The sequence below is a fragment of the Entelurus aequoreus genome, linkage group LG05, assembly GCF_033978785.1.
Source record: "Entelurus aequoreus isolate RoL-2023_Sb linkage group LG05, RoL_Eaeq_v1.1, whole genome shotgun sequence".
NCBI lineage: Eukaryota > Metazoa > Chordata > Actinopteri > Syngnathiformes > Syngnathidae > Entelurus > Entelurus aequoreus.
Genome location: NC_084735.1, coordinates 34,480,519 through 34,493,530, shown reverse-complemented (window position 1 = coordinate 34,493,530; position 13,012 = coordinate 34,480,519). Strand labels below are relative to the sequence as shown.

Genomic DNA, 13,012 nt, shown 5'->3' with positions numbered 1-13,012 from the left:
AATCTGTGTACTTTAACCGTCTACAGGAACAGCTCCGCTCCAATGAACTATAAGCCCAAAACCCCCCAGGCCCTGAATGACCGGACTCTCACTCAGGGCCTCAACACACATTACTGTCGTCATGAACGGCCTTCAGCTCATCAAAGCCATGCTCCCCCCACCATCACCCTCCCCACCAATGCCAGCACATCATTAAAGGAGTTAAAGGACTCCAATGACATCACAGGACTCCAAAAACATCATACGACTGTAAAGACCCTCTCCATTAAAGAAGAGAATGTACGCCGGCAGTTCTTGAAGCTGAATACGCGGAAGGCCCCCGGGCCGGATGGTGTCTCCCCCTCCACTCTCAGACACTGTGTGGACCAGCTGGCTCCTGTCTTCACTGACATTTTTAACACCTCTCTGGAGCTATGCCGCATGCCGTCCTGCTTTAAGACCTCTACCATTGTCCCTGTCCCCAAGAAAGCACGGATCACAGGACTAAATGACTACAGGCCGGTCGCGCTGACGTCTGTGGTCATGAAGTCCTTTGAGCGCTTGGTCCTGCCCCACCTCAAGGACATCACCGCCCCCCACCTGGACCCACTGCAGTTCGCCTACAGAGCCAACAGGTCTGTGGATGATGCAGTGAACCTGGCCCTCCACTTCATCCTGGAGCATCTGGACTCCCCAGGAACCTACGCTAGGATCCTGTTTGTAGACTTCAGCTCTGCCTTCAACACCATCCTCCCTGGACTGCTGCGAGACAAGCTCTACCAGCTCAGCGTGCCCGACTCCCTCTGCAGTTGGATTAATGACTTCCTGACAGACCGAAGACAGCACGTACGGCTGGGGAAGATTGTCTCGGACAGTCGAACCACAAACACTGGTACTCCTCAGGGCTGTGTACTTTCCCCCTGGCTCTTCTCCCTGTATACAAACTGCTGCACCTCCAGTCACCAATCCGTAAAACTGCTCAAGTTTGCGGATGACACCACCCTCATCGGGCTCATCTCGAATGGCGATGAGTCCGCCTACAGGAGAGAGGTGGGCCGGCTGACGTCCTGTTGCAGCCTCAACAACCTGGAGCTGAACACCCAGAAAACAGTGGAGATGATCATGAACTTCAGGAAAGTCACAGCCCCACCATCCCCCCTCACCCTGATTGACTCTCCCACCCCCGTCCCCATTGTGGACTCCTTCCGTTTCTTGGGCACCACCATCACCCAAGACCTCAAGTGGGAGCTGACCATCAGCTCCCTCATCAAGAAGGCCCAGCAGAGGATGTACTTCCTGCGGCAGCTGAGGAAACTTAAGGTGCCGACCGAGATGCTGGTGCAGTTTTACTCAGCCATCATAGAGTCCATCCTGACCTCCTCCATCACAGTGTGGTTCCCCGGCGCCACAGTCCAGGATAAGAATAGACTGCAGCGCATCGTACGTGCTGCTGAGAAGGTGATTGGCTGCAAGCTCCCATCCCTCCAGGACTTGTTCTCCTCCAGGACCAGGAGGCGTGTGGGTCGGATCACAGCTGACTCTTCTCACCCTGGACACACACTATTCTCCCCTCTCCCCTCAGGCAGGAGACTACGCTCCATCCAGACCCACACCTCCCGCCACCTGAACAGTTTTTTCCCCTCGGCCATCAGGCAAATTAACAATAACTCCTAACAGCAGCTCCTTGAATTCCTTGAATCCCTTCTAAGTCTATCTGATAGCTCAGTCACAGCTCTTTTTATACCAAATATGTGTTATATATGTGTTTTATGTCGCACGTTTGCACCAAGAAAAATTCCTAGTTTGTGAACCCGTTCTCAAACAATGGCAATAAAACTATTCTGATTCTGAAAAAAGGTATCGAAAAATGGCACGGTTTGCTTGTGTACGAGTCTTTTCATGGTCTTGTGCCAAAGTACATCTCTGACATGTTTGAGACATATGAACCATCTGGGGCTCTGAGAACCCTCAGGAAGTGGTTCTCCTGCTGGTGCCAAGTCAGGACCAAACATTGTGAGGCTGCGTTTCAGTTTTATGCTCCAAAAAGCTGGAATAATATTACTAAAGATGTGTGACAGGCCTCATCATTGACCATGTTTAAATCCAGGCTGAAAACACTTTTATGTATTTGCGCATATTACAACGGAAAATATTTAATCTACACTTTTTGATTTGAGTTATAATAGTTTAATGATGAATTTATTTTATATTTTCCACTTGAATGAATGATTGAATGATTACTTTTATGATAATTTTATTTTTAGTTTGGACTTCCTGTAATTTTCTGTAGAGCACTTTGAATTGCCTTGTGTATGATATGTGTTCTATAAATAAACTTGCTTTGACAGGTAGAAATGGTAAATGGTCGGTATTTATAAAGCACTTTACTACACCTGGAATGATAACCAAAGATCTTTACATCATACGTTACCCATTCACACACACATTCACATACTGAGAGCAGATAGTGCCATGCTTCAGGGTGAAGTGAAGTGTTTTGCCCAAGAACACAACGGCTGTGACTAGGATGGCGAAATTTGGAATCAAACCTGGAACCCTCAGGTTGCTGGCACGGCCGCTCTACCATCGGCACCACGCCACCCCATCACAGATTACATTACCAAACATCTTTGACGATCCACATTTTATGTTATTAATGCATGAAATTGGTATCTAAACATGGTGTAGCTCCTCCTCTGAATGCAAGTGCTTCTACAGCAGGAATACCAATTCTGTATTCCTACAAAATGTAAACTCTGGCAAGACACTAACAGACTTCAAATATTTTTTTTATGTCATTAAAAGCGTGTTTATGTCCATTTTGTGTTGAGCTGTTTAAAAATCATAATATTTAAAAATAAAAATAAATTATTAAAACAAACTATCAGTCCAGTCATGGTATTCAAAATATTAAAATTATACAGTCTAAAGTACACTTATGAATGAGGAAAAAGAATATCTATCTATGATTAAATATTTTAATCGTTTGACAGCTCTTGTTTTCATGTATGATTTTGTAGATCACAAATATAAGATGACTTTCAGACTTTTTTCTAGAGCTAAAGTACGGTCGATTGAGTCATGCCTAGATATGCTCTTTAGGCCTGGCAATCAGTACCTGCTTTGTCTCCTTGTTTCATTGTGAAGCTGTTCACAGCAGCAGTATGCATTTAGTAAGAACACATTTTACATAAGGCACCTTTCAAGGCACTCAAGGACACCATACAAAAGAAAACAAATGAATAAAATCATTGGATAACAACAACAACAACAAGGATACAGTAGCTAATTATAAGTGAATAAGCAGTCAGGGATAAGTGTGTTTCGAGTCTTGATTTGAAGAGGAAAAATGAGTCCATATTGCAAAAGTCTGGGGGCTGAGCGACTGAAGGCTCGGGCTCCCATGGTGGACAGTCTATATAAGGAGACAATGAGATGGACGGATAACGATGATCTTATTGAGGGGGTGTGGCGACATAGAGCAGGTCAGAAAGATAGGTTAGAAAGGTTATGGATGCTAACAAAAATGAGGACAATTATTTTAAATTGGATATGGTACTAACCGGGTAGCTCGGTGGAACGGGGGTTAGTGCATGTGCCTCACAATACGAAGGTCCTGAGTAGTCCTGAGTTCAATCCCGGGCTCTGGATCTTTCTGTGTGGAGTTTGTATGTTCTCCCCGTGACTGCGTGGGTTCCCTCCGGGTACTCCGGCTTCCTCCCACCTCCAAAGACATGCACCTGGGGATAGATTGATTGGTAACACTAAATTGGCCCTAGTGTGTGAATGTGAGTGTGAATGTTGTCTGTCTATCTGTGTTGGCCCTGTGATGAGGTGGCGACTTGTCCAGGGTGTACCCCGCCTTCCGCCCGAATGCAGCTAAGATGGGCTCCAGCACCACCCGCGACCTCAAAAGGGACAAGCGGTAGAGAATGGATGGATGGAACTAACCAGTGAAGTTGCTGCAGAACAGGGGTGATGTCCTGGATTGAAGGGGTTCTGGTGATTATCCGGGTAGCAGAGTTCTGGAGAAGCGGATGTTTGTAAAATGACTTGAGGGAGACCAAACAGGAGAGATTTGCTGTAGTTCAGGCGAGAGGTGACAAGGATATGAACCAGTATGGCAGCAGTATGTGGGGTCAGGGATGGGCTAAGGCGATTAATATTGCGTCGATGAAATTAAGCAGACCGTTGTTTATGTGGGCTGAGAGTGTGCTGTCAAGGATGACACCCAGACTCTTAACTTGGGAGGAGGGTGAGACGGAGAGTAATACCCAAGCTGTCGGTTTCGGCTAGAGTGGACTTGGTTCCTACAAGTAGGATTCCAGTTTTATTACTGTTGATTTGGAGGAAATTTGATGAGAATCACTGCTTAAGTTAATTGCGGCAGTCTGTAAGGGAGGAAGGAGTAAGTGAATCAGTAGGTTTGGTACAGAGGTAGAGCTGCGTGTCATCCACATAACAGTGAAACTGTAAAGTATTTAAATTTACAAAAAATATTGCCAAGAGGTAGAATGTATGTAGAATGATGAAAAGCACGAGACCCACAACAGAGCCCGAGGACGCAGGAGAGTTGGATGAACAAAGTTGAACGGAGCTTAACAAGTGAGTGCGGTCAGAGAGATATGATCTAAACCAATGAAGGCGTGTGTTTGTGATGCCAATATTGTTAGGTCTATTGAGGACAGTGTGTGGAATGGTATCAAAGATCTTGGAGGATGAGGATAGTTACTACTATGGCCGTTCCTGTCGCATGCAACAAACTGCTTCCCGTTTTCTCTCTTCCAAGAATGACTCGTATGCCTCTTGAGAGACTCTGCAGCTGTTGTTAATTGCTGCACGCCAGTTAGATCTTTCACTTGCAAGAGCCTCCCAGTTGTCAATGTTGATGGAGAAATATTTCAGGTCCCTCTTGATTACGTCTTTAAAACGTAGGCAGGGATGTCCTTGTTTGCACGGAGTATTGGCTAGTTCGCCATACAATAAGAGTTTGGGTAGGCGAGCGTCATCCATACGATGAATCTGCCTGGCCCATCTGAGATGGCGTTGGCAAAGAATTGTGTACAGGTCACTGGAGCCTGTTTTCTGTAGTATGATGAGTTGGTTACATGGTCCTTCCAACAAACGGCCAGTAAGGAACGAAGGAAGCAGAAGTAAAATGCATTCAGGCGATGTTCATTCCTGCGGTATGTTGTCCATGACTCAGATGCGTATAGTAGGGTACTAAGTACACATGTGTGGTAAACACGTACTTTGAGGAGCAAAGAAAGGTTCTTGTTGTGCCAGACACGCATTCTCAATTTGCTATAAATTGATGATGCCTTTCCAATGCGCATGTCAAGTTCTGCATCAAGGTTGTTGGTGTTGGAGACTGTGGATCCCAGGTAGGTGAATTTGTCCACCACAGATAGAGGTGTGTTGGAGATGGAGATAGCAGGGTTCAGGGTTGCAGGTTGGGCAGGTACAACTGTTTTTTTAAGCTAATATGCAGGCTTAACTCTTGACATGCAGAGTCAAAAGATGTGCAGAGCAGTTGTAGTTCAGCCTTTTAGTGGGTGGCGAAGGCAGCGTCATCAGCATGAAGCAGTTCACGCACCATAACATGACGTACTTTGGTCTTAGCCCTCAGTCCAGAGCTGCGGGTATGTAAGAGGATGCCAGAGTCTTCGGGGAAAGCGCGACGTTGTAGGGCAAAGAAAAATATTCCAAAGAGGGTAGGAGCAAGAACACAACCCTGCTTCACCCCACATCTCATCTGGAATTCGTCAGAGCGAGTGCCTTCAAACTGTACCGTTGCATTCATGCCATCATGAAATTCAGTAATCATCTTCAGCAGTTAAGGGGGGTAGCCAAGTCTTTGCACAACAAAGAAGAGTCCAGATCAGCTAACATAGTCAAAGGTTTAGTCAAGTCCACAAACACCAGAAACAGCGTTTTTTGTTGTTCAATGCACTTTTCCTGTAATTGTCGAACACAGAACACCATGTCTACTGTAGAGCGACCGGTTCGAAACCCACATTGGCTTTCAGGGAGGGTATGGTCTGCAAGGACTTGTAGTCGTGGTAGAACAGTTTGAGAAAATATATTTCTGGCAACACTGAGCAGAGAAATTCCTCTGTAGATGTTACAGCCTGCACGGTTCCCTTTGTTTTTATAGCTGGTGATGATGTTAGCATCTCGAAAGACATCTGGGAGATATCCATTGTTCCAGCAAGACACAAACAGTTGGTGTAAAATAGTGACGCGCGCATCCCCACCTGCTTTAAAAACCTCAGAAGGGAGGCCGTAAGCTCTGGGAGACTTGTTTTTAAGGGCGTTTATGGCAGATTTGACGTCCTCAATGGTGATGTTAGCATCCAGGTCAGTCAGAGGGGGGAACTCAGGGACAGCAGCAGTTATTGCCAGTGTGTTGGCTGTGACAGGCTGGCCATAGATAATGCTAAAATGCTCAGCCTAACATGTCAGATGAGATTCCAGATCAGTCAGGGATTCACCAGCTAGGGAACGGAGGGGAGAGGACTTTTTGGGGACTGGGCCCAAAGCTTCTTTCAGGCCTACGAAGACACCTCTGATGTTGCCACTGGATGCACATGACTCAATACAGTCACATAGTGTGTTCCAGTATTCTTGCATGGCAGTATGAATGGCCTTTAGGACATTTTGGACAGTCTGGCTGAGCGCTTTGAGGCATTTGCTGGTATTAGCAGGCTGGCATGAGCCTTGAACCAGTCTGGCTTTGATCTGGATAGCTTTCCAAAGGTGGAGAATTCAGCTTTCGTGGTGATAGAGTGGAAGTGCTGCCAGGCAGAGGTGATGTCCGTAGGTGAGAGGGATGGGTCAGTGTTATATGCATGCAGTGATGAGGCGGCATAGCCAGACACGAGTACTTATTGGAATGCATGCTGCAGTGCAGGAGTATAGGTAGCAGAAACATCCAGGCAAGAAGTGGGCTTGGGCCTGGCGTGATGAAGCTTTATCAACGTACAACGTGTCACAGTCTGCTGAATGCAGTGATCGGCAATGTGTTACATCCTTTAAGTGCTCACGCTTCACTAGCACATGGTCAAGTTGGTAAACAGTATTTAGAACGAGGGTGACACCAGGTGACTTTGGAGAAGTTTGAGCCCTGAAGGAAGGAAGAGGGGATACAGAGTTGGTGTGTGCTACAGAGTTCCAGCAGACGTTATCCATTGTCATTCATGTTGCCATGACCATGGTCTACCAGGATGTTGGGACACGCTGGAGTTCACACCCACTCGGGCATTGAAGTCCCCAAGAATCAGTAGGCATTCGGTTAAGGGGGTCTTTTGAGTAATGGAGCTAAGTTGATTGTAGAAAGTTTCCTCTGAATCCAGGTCAGAGGTCAGTGTAGGGGCATAAGTGGCTATGATTTTGACTGGGCTACAGTTTTGGTGAAGGCACAGGTTTTTCCACTTAGGACAAGAGCTTGTTTTGAATTGCAAAGCCAACGCCACGCATTGGTCTGTCGCCATTTGGGAAACAATTCTAGAATAAAGTGTAGTTTTTTTCTTGGACAGAGCCAACGCCGGTCAGACAGGTTTCACTAAGGGCAGCAATAGAGATGTTGAGGCGAAGTAATTCTGCATCAATGAGTGATGATTTGCAAGGTGAGGCACAGTCCATCTCAGATCCAACGACAAGGGAGCGCACATTCCAGGATGCAATTGATGTATATGTGGCAGTTGCAGGATGTCGACCAGGTCGCGCCTGCCGTACACGCGGGCCTTGCCGAGCAACGACAGCGCTCTTGAAAAAGTAGCGCTCCCGAGTTGCCAGTCGTATAGGCATAATATTTGAATTCATGGAGAGAAGAGATGTTCATATTGGAGAGCGCCGGGGCAGAATTTTGTGACAGCATGCTTGCCCAAGACAAACTTCCACCTCTGGACTCACTACTACAGGTTCCAACGGAACACAAGTGTGTGACAGTTGGTGTAGTTTGTGGGTTGCCCCGCAGTGACCAACTATCTAGGTCTATTGCCCCGTGATTATTGGCGATGTGCTCTTCTGCTCACCGGGCAACTGAGACAGCAGACACGCCCTGAACTCAGCCTACCAGCCCCTGCTGCCAGGCTAGCTAAGTGGACTGGGTTTTGTCTGGTCTCTCGCCTTTGACCGGTCTGGCTTGCTTTGAGCAACCAGGGGTAAAGCCCCTCGCCAGCATAGCTCTCAGGGTCATTGAGACTCACAAGCTATTCCGCCACACTAAGGCACCAGTCCATAGAACAGAAGTATATTGAGGATAGGGAGAAGACCAGAATCAAAAGCCAGGAGGAATAAAAAGTCAACAATTGAGTCAATTCCGCCCACAAAGCCCTTTAAATAACCATCCAAAACCCACCAACAATACTCTATTTACATATCGTAACCTGAATATTAACCAAATATTAGCAATATTGATTTTATAAGTGCTAATGCAGACAATCTATTTTTAGCAGTGCATTGATAACAGAGAGGTAACATTCTTATGCTGCAGCATTGAGCTGACCGGTGTCCTGCTGGAAAAAGTTATTCTAGATTATAAATCATGCCTCTCATCTGGATAATAGGATGATTTAGCTATAAATCAGAAAGTTGTTCATCTGTAACATTTAATGTACTGTATACCCGGAGATGGAGACAAAGACAAGACAACCGAAAACAGAGCATGCAGGCAGCAACTTTTCTTTTTAACCCTCAGTGTGGATTATGATTAATTCTTCATCTAAACAGGAAGGTATGAACATCCCATCAGTTGTCATCACAGTGAGAGCAGACATTGTACAGTAAGTGGTTGTTTTATTATGTTGTAGTTTGTATTTTTTGTTTAGCACTTAAAGGGGAACTTCACTTTTTTTGGAATTTTGTCTATCAATCACAATCCTTATGAGAAACAAAAAGGTTTTAGTTTTTTTTCGCTTTCTAACATATACAAATCTTCTTGTCCTAGGTGTCTAGCAATGCAGCTAATGGGAGCAATCATTTCTACCTTTAAATCACTTTGAAAATGCATTCAAAAACATCAAAAATACTTCATTTACGTTCCGTAACCTGTATAATAACCAAACTGTTGCGACATTGTTATTGTAAGAGCGAACACGGAGAAACTCTTTTTCTATCGTAATAACACATCGGCATGCTTTGGTATTAGCCGTAAAAGCTAACTACAGAAAGAGATAAGCTATGTCAGGATAAAATACGTTTGAGTTTGTAATGCACAACACAATGCGATAAGACACCAATCTGTACTGACTGAAAAGCATACATCAATCCATTTTCTACCGCTTGTCTTTTGGGGTCGCGGGGCGTGCTGGAGCCTATCTCAGCTGCATTTGGGCGGAAGGCGGCGTACAACCTGGACAAGTCGCCACCTCATCGCAGGGCCAACACAGATAGACAGACAACATTCACACTCATATTCACACACTAGGGCCAATTTAGTATTGTCAATCAACCTATCCCAGGTGCATGTTTTTGGCGGTGGGAGGAAGCCGGAGTACCCGGAGGGAACCCGCGCAGTCACGGGGAGAACATGCAAACTCCACACAGAAAGATCCCGAGCCCGGGATTGAACCCAGGACTATTCAGGACCTTCGTATTGTGAGGCACATGCACTAACTCCTGTTCCACCGTGCTGCCCACTGAAAAACATGAACAATCATACTACAGTATCTAGATAGATAGTACTTTATTGATTCCTTCAGGAGAGTTCCCTCAGGAAAATTAAAATTCCAGCAGCAGTGTACAGCAGTGGCGTGCCGTCACTAGAGGCAGGGGAGGCGGGGCCTCACCTGCCGTCATGGAAAGAAAAAAAATTTAAAAAGAAAAAAATAATAATTAAATTGTTATATGTATCCAGTGATTATACTAAAGTTATTTTCCATTTAACTTCACCAGTTTTAGATTATTTTATTTTCACATTTGCCGTTCAAATACTGAGAAGAGACGGTGCAGTGATCAGCAGCCAGTTGAGGCACGTCACTGATTTGTGCCTCAACATGGATTGTGCACAATGACTCGGCTAACTGCTGAGCTGCTGTGCAGTGAGACTGTATTGCTATATGAATTATATCAGCTAACTAAACTATGGCATAGTTTAGTTAGCTGAGGTATATAATGTACAGTGTATTTTGTCAAAAACTGTATGTGTGTAACGTATTTCTTGTGCTGAGCATTCATAAATCTGCTGCAAAAGACGTACTGGTTGAGGCTCGCAGTAATCCGGCCTCCTGGTGGTAGAGGGCGGTAGTGATCCCAGAGATCATTCCTCGGCCGCAGCAGAAAAAAAGAAGAAAAAAAAAAAGTTTGCAAGCGATTGTTTATATTCTCTAGCCTGGACTTTTATTAAAAACATGGAGGATTACATATGTAAAATAAAACAGTTTTCTAAACTGGACTTTCAATCGAAGCAGGAGGTAATAATTAAAGGTATACCAACGCCGGAGCTAAAAGGTTTGCTTTTGACTTCGGGACAGAAGACCCGTTCTTTTCAAACGTCGTGGTACGCACGCAAAGGCTGACCAGCAAGAAAGGTAAGACCATAATAATGTTTTTTTTATTAAATGTGCTTTTTTGTGTGCTACAGTTGTGTAAAGAATTCTGGTATGAGCGTTTAAACATAACCCGTTAACTGCTGCCAATCACATGGTGAATAAGATACTATTTAGGGTTCATATGTTTGTAAATCTGACTGTGATGATGCAGTGCCTTACCAGACATTAACCTCACCGCACGCCACTGGTGTACAGAGTTGAGATCGAATTTAAAAAGTAAAAAGTAAATAATGGGGGTATAAATGGAAACAAAATAGAAAAATATTACAATTAGAATAAAAATAAAAAGCAACAATGAGAATAAAAATATAACAGTAAAATAATAATATAACAAGAGAAACTAGACAGTAGTAACCATGTTATGAAAAAGTATTGCACTGTTATTGTTTTGCATCCCCTGTCATCCGAGTACCCTCCCTCCCCCCCAGAGAGGAGTTGTACAGTCTAATGGCATGTGGGACACAGGAGTTTTTGAGTCGATTAGTCCTGCACTTGGGATGAAGCAGTCTAGCACTGAACAGGCTCCTCTGGCTACTGACAACGGTATGCAGAGGGTGACTGGCATCATCCAGAATGCTCACTAGTTTTTCCACAGTCCTCTTCTCTTCCACCGTCACCAGTGACTATTAGCCCACATTTCATGTTTCGTTTGTTCACAGCTTACTTGACAGCGTATACTTTAGTGTACGGTGATGTGCTGCATGTATTATAAACACTAGTATAGTGACTTACTCGATGGACAGTTGTCAGTTTGGTCAAGCTGGCCGGGGACGTTTCCAGTTGATTTAGGCACTCCAATGATTTGGCGTCGCTTGGCTCGAAAGTTCTAGATTTGCAGCGTGACCTGCACCAACCTCACTCTCTCGGCTTCCATCTGCTCCAAGGTTTTACCCTCTTCTTCGTGCAGTTCATCCTCAGTATATTCAGCTTCAAAAAGATAATGTTGTAAATCCTCATTTGTCCAAACATGATCGTATTCTTTGGCTATTACCAAGTTTGCCATGTTTACAACACACATTCGCGTGTTTGTTTGTGGGAGTAGGAACACACAGTAGATGCCGGAAGTCGGCTGTGCGCTGCTATGGAAACGGAAATCAACGCGCCAGAGAAGGAAGTCCCGCTACTGATTAAAATGACCAAAATACTGTACATATTGAACATATTACATATTGTTATGAACGCGTCTGTTACTACATTATATATAGACTCGCAGCATGTATACTAAACGTTGATGGAGGGTTTTGAAATTGTTTTAGAGGGCTTTGAAGGCTACAACAGTGGCTACCATTAGCCGCATTTTGAAAGTGTTTTTTCCATCCATCCATCCATCCATTTTCTACAGCTTGTCCCTTTTGGGGTCACTGGAGCTTTTATCTCAGCTGCATTCGGCCGAAAGGCGGGTTACACCCTGGACAAGTCGCCACCTCATCGCAGGGCCAACACAGATAGACAACATCTTTAAAATCCACCCATCCATTTTCTACCGCTTGTCCCTCTCGGGGGTGAGGGGGGTGCTGGAGCCTATCTCTTAGCTGCATTCGTGCAGAAGGCGGGGTACAACCTGGACAAGTCGCCACCTCATCGCAGGGCCAACACACTAGGGCCAATTTAGTGTTGCCAATCAACCTATCTCCAGGTGCATGTCTTTGGAGTACCCGGAGGGAACCCACGCAGTCATGGGGAGAACATTCAAACTCCACACAGAAAGACTCCGGCCCGGGTATCGAACCCAGGACCTTTGTATTGTGAGGCCCTGTCACACCGTTCTGCTCATCTTTAAAATCCTAATAAAAAAAAAAAAACAGACGTGTGTTCTTGTTCACATAATAATTGTGAAGGATAGGCCCAAAAAAAAGTGCAGTTCCCCTTTAACACTAGTGCTCGATGCTTAGTGTTTCACTAAAGCTGGATCTGTTTAGCACACGGCTTTTAAAACGTGTAGCTCATCCTTCTTATATTCAGGCTACAAATATAAGGTTCTGGATCATAAGTAATAAAGTACTCATAAAGTAATTGTTCTTGGCTCTCACAAAGTGTGCATAATTTGCATTGTTGTTGGTGGGGAAGGGATCTGTGGTTCCCACGTCTATGTCACGGATCACGTGACTGGCTAGCTCATTATCTTTCAAAATGGCTAGTGAATCTCTGTGAGATTGATACTATTTTGATATCTATTTACTTGCAAACTTTGTAAGTCTTTTGGTGTTATAAATCAGATATATATGATAATCGCTTCAATATAGAGGCAGCTTGTTTTTCCATTTTACTGGTACTTTACCCTGCAGCTGACCTCGAAGTGCACTGGAGGAGGTGCGACAGGCAGAGATGCCAAGCAGTTAGGTCTGTACTTATTAATTAACCAAAGCAGTTGGGAGAGGATTTAAATGGCAGGTCGATGGATAAGTGCGGTAATGTCCAACTGAGAAGGCATGCAGTGAAAACTAGAAAATGAATGGATGAGGGAGGCAGGGAGGGTTTAC

The 13,012-nt window shown here is 44.8% G+C and overlaps 1 protein-coding gene across 4 annotated transcripts in view; it reads right to left on the bottom strand.

The window, feature by feature from the left end:
- Positions 1 to 13,012, bottom strand: part of gria3a (glutamate receptor, ionotropic, AMPA 3a) — a 289,764-nt gene that overhangs the window by 275,825 nt on the left and 927 nt on the right. The window lies entirely within an intron of this gene.